Source organism: Rhinoderma darwinii, chromosome 10, assembly GCF_050947455.1.
Source record: "Rhinoderma darwinii isolate aRhiDar2 chromosome 10, aRhiDar2.hap1, whole genome shotgun sequence".
Lineage (NCBI taxonomy): Eukaryota > Metazoa > Chordata > Amphibia > Anura > Rhinodermatidae > Rhinoderma > Rhinoderma darwinii.
Genome location: NC_134696.1, coordinates 89,692,116 through 89,705,933, shown reverse-complemented (window position 1 = coordinate 89,705,933; position 13,818 = coordinate 89,692,116).

The following is a 13,818-nucleotide window of genomic DNA, read 5'->3' as shown; positions in this document are numbered from 1 at the left end:
CTTTAATCTGGCATCCAATACTTCAGAAAGTTTGATAATCCAGCATATGAGGGACTATTTATGAAAACACAGTTTAGGCTCTGTTCACATGCGTCAGAGCCTCTGTCGCAGATTTAGTCAGATTGAGCAGTAAGGGTATGTTCACACGCTAAACAAAAAGGGAAAACAGCCTCTGATTTTCATCTTTTTTTTGCTGCGTTTTTGGAGCTGTTTTTCTATTGAGTTAATGAAATGCGAAAACGTTTTTCGCATCGAAATGTGCAGATGTTTGGAGGCGTTCAGCCCCCACATTTTTAGCCGTTTTTCGGGGCGTTTACGGCCTGTAAAACCGTTGAAAATAGGTCGTGTGAACATACCCTAAGAATGGCATTGTATGCCTGGTTATTTTTTCCGGCAAAATCAATGCGGTCCGTCAAGCGCCGGTGATATCTGTTGTACGACGCATCTGGCTTTGTGGTGTGGTTTTTATTATAAACAGAAACCAGGAGACAAATGTGAACAAAGTCTTAGGGCTAGTTCACACTGAGTTTCTTGGCGCTGTTTTTGACGTGGAAACCGTGCCAAAAAACTGCCGAAATCGCCTCCTATTGATTTCAATGGGAGGCGGAGGCGTTTTTTTTCCCACCAGCGGCAAAAAACGCTCGCAGAAAAAAAAGACGACATGACCTATCTTGATGCGTTTTCCGCCTCAAAAAAACCCATTGAAATGGGAGCGGAAAACGGCCGCAGCGGTTTTTGATGCGATTTTAGAAAAAAAAAACGCTCGCTGTATTTTCTTTTGCCGTTTTGAAGAAAGAGATTAACAAAACGCCTCAAAAGCCACCTGTGGTGCAAAACCACTTAAAGAAAACGGAGCTTTTTCCAGGCAGAATCTTCTGCCTGCAAAAAAAACTCTGTGTGAACTAGGCCTTAGACTGTGTTCATACGAGCAAATTGCAGGAGTATTTCGGCGCGTTACACGCCTTGAAATACACTTGCAATACGCTAAGAAACAGTCAATGATACCTGGGGAATATTAGTCACAAATGTGACCATGCTAAATGTGAAGTGGGATCATTTTGCTTTACGTTTATGTTGGCATCTCTTACCACATAGATGACCATTATATGCAAAGATCTGCTGAGTTTTTGGATTGTACGTGTAATATTCTATATGTGCAGCAGGCGGCGCTCTTACACCACTAAGAATTCATGGGGTTAACTTCTTGTACGATGTAGTAAAGACAAGTCAGTCCATCTAATGAGAGATATTAATTTGGAGCAAAAACTATTGTAAATGATGACAAACTTTGTACAGCGCCGCGGAATATGTTGGTATATAAGTAATGGCAAGTAATAAAAGGTAAGTGACTTGTCGTCTTCTAAAACCGTGGCATAGCCGTAGTGGGGATGAGGTTCAGTTGCACCCACTATGGCTAAATATCTTAGCGTAAGAGAGTACGACAGAGCGACGCTGCACTATATGTTGGGATATAACATGATATAGAGTAGCACTGGGGAAGGGGTACAGCACATATATCTATAGGGTCTAGAAAATATTACGTAAAGCCCACGATGAAGAGTATATTGTTCCTCTGTATGATAGTTATGAAGGATATCTACAGTATATACTCCTGACCAAGGAAATGCTCCTGTTATCCCACCTGGACATACGCTCCCCCGATGATCAGCTGAACTCTCCAATATTAGGTGCCGTCTATTCCAAAGAATGATGGACCACTATAATACAGTTCGGGAGTTGCTCTTTCCAGCTCCAGACCGCTCCCCTTAATGATGTACATATGCTGCAATTAGGCTAATAGGGTCAATCACCAGCCAAAAAGTGAAAGCTCATTTTCAGCAGGAGGGTTGGGAAATCTCCGTCTCTACCAGTCCTATCTACATTGGTCTTCTGTTTGTGGGATGTGAAAGGGAGGTTGCCCGGCATATATCTGTCATTGCACCATTCCCTACTACTCTCATAGAAGCCGGAAGATCTGACGTGTTCAATCCTTGTATCAGAAAATACATCATCTGCATAGGAGGAGAATTGTCAGAGCTAAGACTTACCGGGCAGCACCCAAGCCCAAAAATCTGTAAGGAAACATGGAGTCAATGAATTAACGGGGGATTTGATATCTATCTATCTATCTATCTATCTATCTATCTATCTATCTATCTATCTATCTATCTATCTCATATCTATCTATCTATCTATCTATCTATCTATCTATCTCATATCTATCTATCTATCTATCTATCTATCTATCTATCTATCTATCTATCTATCTATCTATCTCTCTCATATCTATCTATCTATCTATCTATCTATCTATCTATCTATCTATCTATCTCATATCTATCTATCTATCTATCTATCTATCTATCTATCTATCTATCTATCTATCTATCTATCTATCTATCTATCTCATATCTATCTATCTATCTAATATCTATCTATCTATCTATCTATCTATCTATCTATCTATCTATCTATCTATCTATCTATCTATCTATCTATCTATCTATCTATCTCATATCTATCTATCTATCTATCTATCTATCTATCTATCTATCTATCTATCTATCTCTCTCATATCTATCTATCTATCTATCTATCTATCTCATATCTATCTATCTATCTATCTATCTATCTATCTATCTATCTATCTATCTATCTATCTATCTATCTATCTATCTATCTATCTATCTATCTCATATCTATCTATCTCATATCTATCTATCTATCTATCTATCTATCTATCTATCTATCTATCTATCTATCTATCTATCTATCTATCTATCTATCTATCTATCTATCTATCTATCCATATCTGTCTATCTATCTATCTATCTATCTCTCTCATATCTATCTATCTATCTATCTATCTATCTATCTATCTATCTATCTATCTATCTATCTATCTATCTATCTATCTATCTATCTATCTATCTATCTATCTATCTATCTATCATCTACTAAAACCGACCTTACATATTCTGTCCAAATTCAGGCTCTGCAACTTTACATTGGGAGAGGGAATTGCAAAATATAGTACAAACCGCTTTAATATCATTGAACTTTATTGAACTTTCGTTGCAGGAAAATGAAGGTGGATTTCTGTACACGCGGATACATCAATGTCTTGAAGGATGCCGAATTCTCCAGAGTTTCCTTTCAGCCATCCCCAGTACCAGGGCTCTTTATATCACTCTGGTACAAGGGTTGGGAGAGAGAAAGAGTGGACAGCTCATGGCATGGAATGGCCCAGCTTTTCACATCCCTGTCAGAAGAGAGGAATCAGGAGAGACACTTAATCGTCCGCCACCACTAATGCTTTACATAAATATGAATAAGCAGTGGGAGTGGTAATAAATTATTTCAGCCATTATTAATACATGAGCTATGTCACTGCCCTATGAAGCTAAAAGCCACGCAGCATGACAGCAAACCTACATCGCATTAGTGGAATATGGTGACTGTATATGAAATGTGAAATGGTCATTGCCGAGACAGAATAGATCTCCCATAACATCGCCATGGGATTATACAAATGTAAAGTTGCTGCACGGACACATAAATACAGAGAAAATATAGATAGGTTAATGTCTATGTACACCTTTAAAAATTAAGCAATTTTGCAAATAGCCTTTATTAAAAATCTAGTGTCATTTTTACGTTTACAGCTCCTATGCAAACCTATGCGTTTCCAGGGTAACAGACAACAAAGAAACTGAGTGTAGTCAGCTCCTGCAGTGATACACCTTAAGGCCTCATTTACACGAGCGTATTATACGCGCGTGCGACGCGCGTGCTTTTCACGCGTGTCGTACGCACCTATAATAGTCTATGGGGCTGTTTAGACGATGCGTGAATTTTGCGCAGCGTGAGTGCGTTGCGTAAAACTCACGACATGTTCTATATTCTTGCGTTTTTCACGCAACACGCACCCATTGACTTCAATGGGTGCGTGAAAACAACGCATGCCACACTGACGGTCCTGCGTTGCATTCGCGAAAATCACGCAAGAGCTGTCAAAAGGATGAATGTAAACAGAAAAGCACCACGTGCTTTTCTGGTTACAAACATCCAAACGGAGTGTCAAATTAGAGATGAGCGCACCGAACTTCACCGGGTTCGGCCGAACTCGTTTTAACCGAACCCGGCAAAAAATGTTCGGGTACGCGACGTCAGGAGACAGTCACTGCCCACGGTGCTGAAAGACTTAAACTGTTTCAGCACCATGGACAGTGACTTTCGATCACAATATACATATACGTGTAAAAAAAAAAAGAAGTTCTGACTTACCGATAACTCCCGGCTTCTTCCTCCAGTCCGACCTCCCGGGATGACAATTCAGGCCAAGTGACAGCTGCAGCCAATCACAGGCCAAGCACAGGCTGCAGCCAATCACAGGCTGCAGCGGTCTCATGGCCTGCCGCGTCATCCTGGGAGGTGGGGCCGGATGACAAGAGAGGGACGCGTCACCAAGGCAACGGCCGGGAGACCGGACTGGAGGAAGCAGGCAGTTCATGGTAAGTGTGAACATCTTTTTTTATTCACAGGTTGGTGTAGATTGTGATCGGCATTCACTGTCGAGGGTGCTGAAAGAGTTACTGCCGATCAGTTAGCTCTTTCAGCACCTTGGACAGTGACGGGCGTCGACTACCTCATCTCTATGATGGCGGCTGCGCGAAAATCACGCAGCCGCGCATCATACACGGATGACACACGGAGCTGTCAATTGCCTTTTGCGCACGCAAAACGCAGCGTTTTTTTGCGTGCGCAAAACGCACACGCTCGTGTAAATGAGGCCTTAATCTGTCCTCTACTTTTTTACTAACATGCATTTGGTAGGTTAGCAAGAAATAGCGGACCAATGGCAGTATGACTGCAGGATCAGACTGCACAGGGTTGGTTTGTAGTCTGTTGCCATGGAGACCATTTAAGATGCAATGGAACGATTAAAAAAAAGTATTGCGAAGGTGGAAAAATGACCTGCCCACTACGTCTTCCATATACAAACTATTAAATAAAATACCAGATGTAGCTGGAACATTAGGATTTCCACAAGGGCATGGAGATCTAGATGTTTCATCTGCTTGCTGCAACATGTGTTACGACTAAACACAGGGCTGAAAATTTTTAATTAGGGAGTTTAAAAGATTTGGTTATTAATAATTACAATGACTGAACACCACGCTATTGTTTCCATGACAAAAACGGAAACCTAGCGCAACAGAGGCGAACTGAAACCCCAAAGATACCATTGAAATCAATGGTATTGCAAACGGAAACGATACTTCCCGGTTGACTTTCCGTTCATCTGTTCCTCTGACGGAACAGATGAACAAACAGCTAAACGGAAGGCCAACACTGATGTGAACAGGTCCATAGAGGGAGTTCACTCAGCGTTTTTGGTCAGGCAGATTTTAAATTGCCATCATATTTTGACGCTTTTTTCTGTGTTCTTGCCAATTATTTTTTTTAGCCATTGAATCGAATGCAAATTCTGCCGCAGAAAACTTTCAAAATGAGCCCTGCAGGTTTTTTCTGCCTCCCTCGATTTTAATGGGAGGTCAGTGTCAGAAACCGCTTGTAGAGAGAGCATGCTGTTTATTTTTTCTGCAAGCGGCCAAAATATGCCAGGGAAAAAAGCCTCTGCCTCCATGGAAATCAATGGGTTGCGATTTGGGGCGTTTCTTGGCACTGATTCCGACTGTTTCCACATCAAAATCAGCGCCAAAAAAACACTGTGTGAACTGACCCATAATCCTCGCTATCATAGCTATTCAATATCTATCTATATCTATCTGTGTTTGCCTATCTATTTCATATATATATATATATCTCAATCAATATATATATGTTCAAAAAAATAAAAAAAAAATAAAGTATGTACGAAACCAATAAAATAATAATAGTAGATGATGTGTAACATAATAACAGAATAAAGAGGCAGAAAAATCAAGGGAAATCCGCGTGAGAAAACCTGCACGTTACTCACAATTTTTTTTTCCCGTGTACGTGCCACGAATTAGTGGGCTAATCCACATTTGGAAATCCGCTGACTTTTCCGTGTGGAATTCGCATCAATAAGTGACATGTCACTTTTTGATGCAGATTTAAAATCTGCGCCAGAAAATTCTGTGTCACTTGAAATGTAAATGATTTTACGTTGGAAAAAATGGGAGGCGGTTCGTGAGCAGATTTCAGGCGCAAAATACAGGCCGGAATCCGCGTGAACAAAACGTTATGTGAACATAGCCTAATAGCACAAATAGTAAAAAAAAACATTATGGCATTGTGGATATTTTTGGATCTACTGACGATCAATACAGATCTATAACATGATACGGCGGTTATATAGTTCTTAAAATTCTTCACTATACTGTTAGACCAAATGAGCTTCTCATAACATTAAACACAGAGCAGCTGTATCTAGTGCTTTACACTTAATCCGTCAGTCCCGCGGACCTGACGTCTTCAGTGAGAGTGGATCCACCTGTCAACTACCACATCTAAGTTATAATGTCACGCAGGACCCGCTGTCACTGAAACCGTCAGGTCCGCACGGGACTGACGGATTCAGTGAAAAGCACTAGATACAGCTGCTCTGTATGGAAAATACAGAGCAGCTGTATCTAAAGTACTAAAACTAATTTTTAACAAAAAGTATTTACAAAGTTATACAAAACACACTGATAGACATTTTTATTAAAGAAAAAAAAATAGCCTTTTAAAGGTGTACATAGCCTTTAAGGCCATGTTCACACACACGCAGTATTGATGCAGTTTTTGGTGCAGTTCTTAGCTCAGCTTTTTGAGCCAAACACAGGAATAGACACAAAAGGAAGGAAATGCATCAGTCTTTTCTTTATACCTTTCCTTCCTTTTGGATCCACATCTGACTTTGGCTCAAAAAAACAGCGCCAAAATCTGCATCAAAACTATGTGTGTGATCCTGGCCTTAAAGGCAGATTCTATATTTGTGCTTTAAACCACATCTATGTAAATGTTTGTTTACAGTTTGGGAAGAGATATATTTTTAATTGTCACCCCAGATAACAGACATCACAGAAAATCAGATTGTGTTGGAAATTTTGGGATACTAGCAAGGTCACTTTTTATCACCATTGCGATATTACCGGCACTTGCCGGCGCTATCATGTAGCCCTAGCCTAAATTTAAATAAAACTTGTATATGACGGACTGAACTCCAATCATACTGGGAGATGACATCTAGGACAATGTAGTCACCAATGAATTTCTGTCTATGACAAAGTGAAGCTTTTAAAGGAACAGTGTCACCCCAAAAAATTTTTTTACATCAGTTTGATGTTAGTGTTTTATTAAAAACGTTTGTATTTATTTGTGTGTTTGTGTGTTACTTTTTTTTATTTTTACACTTTTTTTCTTCCCTATGGGGGCTGCCATTTTTTTTTCCATTTCTGTATGTGTCGATTAACGACACATACAGACATGGAATACGGCAGCTACAGTCCCATAGGGAATGCGAACAGGGCCCGTTCCATCCACTATGGTGTACGCCGTCTGTGTGGGAACGGCGCATGCGCCGCTCCCACACAGTCCAATTTGAAATGTGCGCCGTCCGGCGCCATTTTCCTGTGGACCGGAAGTCGCGGCCGGACAGTAAGATTACTACTTCCGGTCGCGGCTTCCGGACTTGAGCACATGGAGCAGCGGCAGCAGACGGAGCGGACGGTCCGGAGGGAGTGGCGGCGACTGGAGCAGGTAAGTGATTTCTATGTATGTTCGTGTTTTACTGTGTGTTTACTAGTGTATGTAAACCTTCTACACTGTGTGTTAGCTCAAAAAATGGCGACACACAGTGTAGGAGGTTTGACCGTTCAATCCCCTCGTTTCTCCCGGCACTAGCCAGGATAAAGGAGGGGGGATTCTGAGAGCTCACTAGAGCGAGGGATTTTTTCCCAATTTTGCAGCATAAAGCAATGTGGTTGCTTTACCACATGCAATGCTGCAATTTTGGGAATGGCTCCATCTAGTGACCAGCACTGGGAAATATTATAAATTAGAATCCAATTGAATCCAATTTATAATATTTCCTGACTCGTGAAAAAAATAAAAAAAATTAGAACAATGTTTAATCACCTACACACTAATTGTTTAACTAAAAAAAAATACATTTTTTGCTAACAACACATTCCCTTTAAAGGGCAAGGCATTGATTATCACGTTTTTTGTTTTTTTTTTACCCTGCGGAAATTTTTATTTTGCCAGAGAACAACATTCACCTGTGACCAACCTGTTCCTTCAATGTCAGGGGCAGAACAGTTCAGTCTTAGGACCCTACTAGAAGACCATCCCATATCTTGGTCTTCTTGACTTTCTGAGAAATAGGAAGTAGGAGTCAACTAAAATTTTGGGTTTTCGGGTGGAGAGGAAATACACCTTAGTCTATGCCTCGCATATCATATGGGCATGCCGGAACATAGCACTGGTGGAAGTCTTTTAGCTAGAAATCCGCTAGTGTTGGCCACTTTGTTTAAATGATACATTTAGATGGATTTCCCCTTTAAATTAGTTTAAAATATTAAGAAAACATTACTAAGCAAAAACGCAATAATATTCCTTATTTTTGGTTATCATTTTTCATTACATAGAAAGTGTAAGAATTAAAAAAAAAATCTTCAAAAATTGTGGAATGAAAAATTTATGAATGGGAACCTGAAGTGACTCCAACCTGCGCAGGGTACCGTGGTTATCATCAGCACCGGATAGGCTTCATAGTAACTGCTGATGGTCCCTATGCAGTCATTTGTTAAAACCATGTAATTCCCCCTCCCGACATATCTTCAGCCTGCACAAACGTGACATGTCAGTGAATGTGTCGGCTGAATCTGTCATCTGTGTGCGGTTCGCTTCACGTTTCTATCATCTCATCACTCGGTTGTGTTGTATCTACACTGGAGATACTTCATATGACATCACCATTTGACATTATCCCTATATCACGTGGCTTTGTGTTTATGTGATAGTCAAGGCTTAGATGTCTATTTTTAGACAAAGACTCACAATTTTATCCCTAAAATAATTTTAGGACAGGAAATAAGCATTTTTTTTTAGTACAAAGTGCAATAACAGAGTCATTGGAATAAAATATTAATATATGATATTAAAGGAATTGTCTTATCACAGACAACCCCTTTCATATGAGACACCCCGAAAAACAGCTAGAGGTCGGGCTAAAGGCAGCCAGCTATACATTTTCCCTGCAGCGGCCACTACAGGGGAAATGTAGTATTACATGTGGCCATTTAAATTAATCCTCCATATAAGACATGGATGGACCTGATCCACCAGTCTGAGATCCACTGCTTTTTTTAGTGGTTCTTTGCCCTGACTCATAAAGGGGAGTCCTAAATGCGGGACCCCTTTTATAATGTCCATATGGCCTAATAGGACATATGGAAGGCAACCCATGTAATATGTGAACTGTAAAAGGTTCGTTCAGAATTCTATCTATCTATCTATCTATCTATCTATCTATCCATCCATCCATCCAATCTATCTCATATCTACCTACCTCATATCTATCAATTTACTTTCTTTCATAGATTTATATATGTAGCAGAGCTAGGCTAGCTATCTCATATCTATTCAGCTATCTCATATGTATCTGTATATCTATTTATTTATTAACTTTCATATATATATATATAGATGTAGCAGAGTTAATTCAATTTACCTCTGATCCTGTGGAAAACCACAGATAATCAGGATATCACCATATGTTTTACTAAGTGACAACCTCATCTATCTATCTATCTATCTATCTATCATCTATCTATCTATCTATCTATCTATCTATCTATCTATCTATCTATCTATCTATCTATCTATCTATCTATCTATCTCTCATATTGATCTATCTATCTATCTATCTATCTATCTATCTATCTATCTATCTATCTATCTATCTATCTATCTATCTATCTATCTGTCTATCTCTCTGATATCTATCTATCTATCTATCTATCTATCTATCTATCTATCTATCTATCTATCTATCTATCTATCTATCTATCTATCTATCTATCTATCTATCTATCTCTCATATTGATCTATCTATCTATCTATCTCTCTGATATCTATCTATCTATCTATCTATCTATCTATCTATCTATCTATCTATCTATCTATCTATCTATCTATCTATCTATCATAGGTTTATCTTATTGAATATATTAAATTAAATTAAATTAAATGAAAATGGTAAATGCTTTATGCCGGTATGTTTATATATGTATTTATATATTCTAAAACCTTGTCATCTTATATATTTAGTGATTACACTTTATTAATGATTAATAATTATATTTAATATCTGTTCCTACACATTCTATATATAATAATATATAAATAAAATGATAATATCTTACCTGTGTGTATAGTTTATAAGTGGTCCCCTTGTAGTGTGATATGTGAACCTGTATGATCAAGACGCCAAATAAAAACACACACGGTCCCTCCCCACCCTATAAGAGGCAGCCAAGCGACCAATCAGGAAGCGGCGACTAGAGATGGCAGGAAACGATAGTTCTGGGGCTTCCTGCAGTAAAGGAAGTGAGGTCACCACTAACAAAATAAGGCAGCTGTTTACTCCAACAATCAAATACTTAAGAGCATAAACAGGAAGAGGTGTTAGAGGAGGGGAGGGCGGAGGTCTCAGCGTAAGGGTGTGTGAAAGGGAGTCGTAAGAGAAAGAAAATTTCACCTTAGTATTGATGTCGTATCCACAGGTTTCACTCTGATGCCCTTTCATGTGGTTTCACCTTGAAGATCTGGGTTACTACATTGATGGTTACTGTTGCATAGTAGGGTGAGGTTCTCATATGCAGGTTTCACTTCCATGTATTCTGTGAGAGTCATCCAACTTCCATGGTACTCAAGGCCAAAAACCGTCGTTGGAGCCAAAAGATAACAAGCCATCGGATCTTGCTTAATCAGATATGTATAAGCCCCAAGTTTAAACCAATGTTCTCCACCTAAAATCTCTGGCCTGGTAATGGTCATGGAGACCTAGTATGCATTTCAATCACCATAGATGTCATGGCAGCCAGGAAGTACAAATCGATGTATTTATTGATTTTGATCATGGTCTGCATTGGTCATGTTCTTTCGTTCGTCAGACAATCCGTCATAAAAAATACCTTCGGTGTTGGATTTTTGGGCAATATTGGATTTAATGTGAAGTTTTAATGTCACGAACGGCCAATCTGATGTTATAAAAGAGCACTGACAGGTATTTCATTGTTTAATCTGACGATCTTTGTGCATGGTGTACATGTAATGATAGCGGTCAGACAATCAGTCATCCATCTGATGGCCGATTTCCATCTCCGATCTATGGCCAGATTCAGATATTCTAAAATTTACTTGGAGAAATCTAATGCCAGAAGTGACCCGTAAAAATGATAGGACCAAATCTAGTGTTTGGGTGTACATATTAGGGGAAAATCTGTTCCTTTCCTTCCTTGACCTTTCCGTCAAGGGAACCCATGGAGGGAGTGTAATGACAGGGATAGAGAAACAGACAAGTGAGCCCTAATCTACCCGCCACTCAGTCCCTGCCTACTTGCAACGACCCGCCCTAGGCGATGGGGTACAACTGGGCGACGGTCCCTACACTCAGTAAGTGCACGACAGACAACCAGACAAGGAAACACAGAACAAAGGGAAACGGGGTAGTTGCCCACGGCAACACCGTGAGCAAGAAGAGTAGTAAACGAGCCGAGTCAAACCAGGAGAGTACGAGGTGCCAAACGCAGAGCAGGAGAGTAGTGAACAAGCCGAGTCAAACCAGGAGTGTACGAGGTACCAAACGCAGAGCAGGAGAGTAGTCAGTAAGCCAGGGTCAATATGAAGCAGGGTCCAATAGTTCAAGAAGCTGCAGCAGGGCAAGGAAACCAAACGAGAAGAATCACAAGCAAGGAGGAACAGGAAAGGCAGGAATAAATAGACAGAGGGCGGGAGCTAGCTCCGTCTGGCCAGGCTGTGATAGGCTCTCCCACTCCTAAGCCTGCCATCCTGAGTGGGGGAAGATGGAGTCAGTCTCACAGACATAGAAGCAGGTGCAGACTGATTACCTATGGGCGTGGATACAGAAGCTGTGCCTGGCAGATCCTTAACACGGAGACTGTTTGTCTCTGTTCCATAAGGTCTGTTTTTTTTTTAGACAGAATCAATAGTGCAGTCGACTACGCTATTGCCCAAAAAATTTGCCAGAAATTAAGGCCCTTTTCACAGTGCGTTTTGCACAGTCCGTTGGAAGTATACAGTACGTCACGAGGATTCCTTGACGTATACCTCCAGAGGATGCTACTGTATAGGCATACAGTGGCATCAGTCGCCAATAGGCTTCCATGTTAAAAAAAAAAAGCATATGTGTTTGCTAGTGGATGCCTCTGTATCGAATAGCACAGTCTCTTCCCATATTTTGTCGTCCTCCCAGATAAATGTTTTGCAAAAGGGTCTGTCTTTTTCCCCTACGGGTAAATTTGATCTTTTCACCACCATTAAGGATTTGGCTCTTTTTTCAAGAAAACTACTTTTTAAAAAACATTTTGGTAGAAGGGATTATAGTGCTGCTATGGGTTCCCCGGCAGAGCAACAGGCATTTGATGCCCTTCTATCACTTTTGGAGGAACAGGAGGCTCACACTGATCCCAGACTTCCCATGCATCTGTGCCGCCGCTCTCAACATTTCCCCCCTTTCACTTTATGCCCCTCAGTGGATATTTTTTTCAAACTAGTCAAGAAGGATCTAGAAAGTATTTCCGATTCTAGTACATCATACAATCTTAACTATAAGGAGAGGCAAGCTATTCTGGAACTTAGAAAACTTAGGGATGTTATTATCAAACCAGCTGATAAGGGGGGTAATGTTGTATTATGGCCGGCACAGATGTATGAATGTGAGGCCTTTCGTCAACTAGATATGAGCCATTGTTACCGTAGGTTACCATCGGATCCTACGCTAGCCTTTAAAGCAGAACTAGATAGTTTATTGCAACGAGGTGTGGATTCAAATATTATCAATTCTAAACTCAGAGATGGTCTTTCCATAGACTTTCCCATTAAGCCCACCTTTTATTTACTGCCTAAAGTGCATAAAAATGTCATCTGCCCTCCCGAGCGCCCAATAGTGTCAGGGATTGGAGGCTTATGTGAGAACATCTGCAGATTCGTGGATTTTTATCTACAGAAATGTGTGGAAACCCTGCCGTCATATATCAGGGATACCACGGATATGTTACAACGTCTTGATGGGCTGTATCTTGAGGATGACATGCTTCTTGTTACATGTGACTTGGAGTCCCTGTATACATCTATATGCCATGACCACGGGATCCGAGCATCTAGACATTTTTTACAGATGACCAATCATGACCCGGATCTTGTTGAGTTTATTCTATGCCTTCTCGACTTTGCACTAACACACAATTTTTTTGTATTTAAGGACCGTCCCTTCCTACAGCTCCAGGGCACAGCAATGGGGGCCACTTGTGCGCCCTCATATGCTAATCTGTTCCTGGGGCTGTGGGAGTGGGAGACTGTGCAACAGACTCCGGGTCATGATTCAGTGCTCCTGTGGTCACGGTATATAGATGATATTCTATTCATCTGGCAGGGCTCCACGTCTAGCCTGGAATCTTTCCTCGATTCCCTTAATAGGAATGATATCAACATCAAATTGACGTGGCAGTTTAGCTTAACTTGCGTTGACTTTTTGGATATGAGGATTTGCAGAGATAATAGCGGTTTTATTTCTACCGATATTTTCAGGAAAAAAAC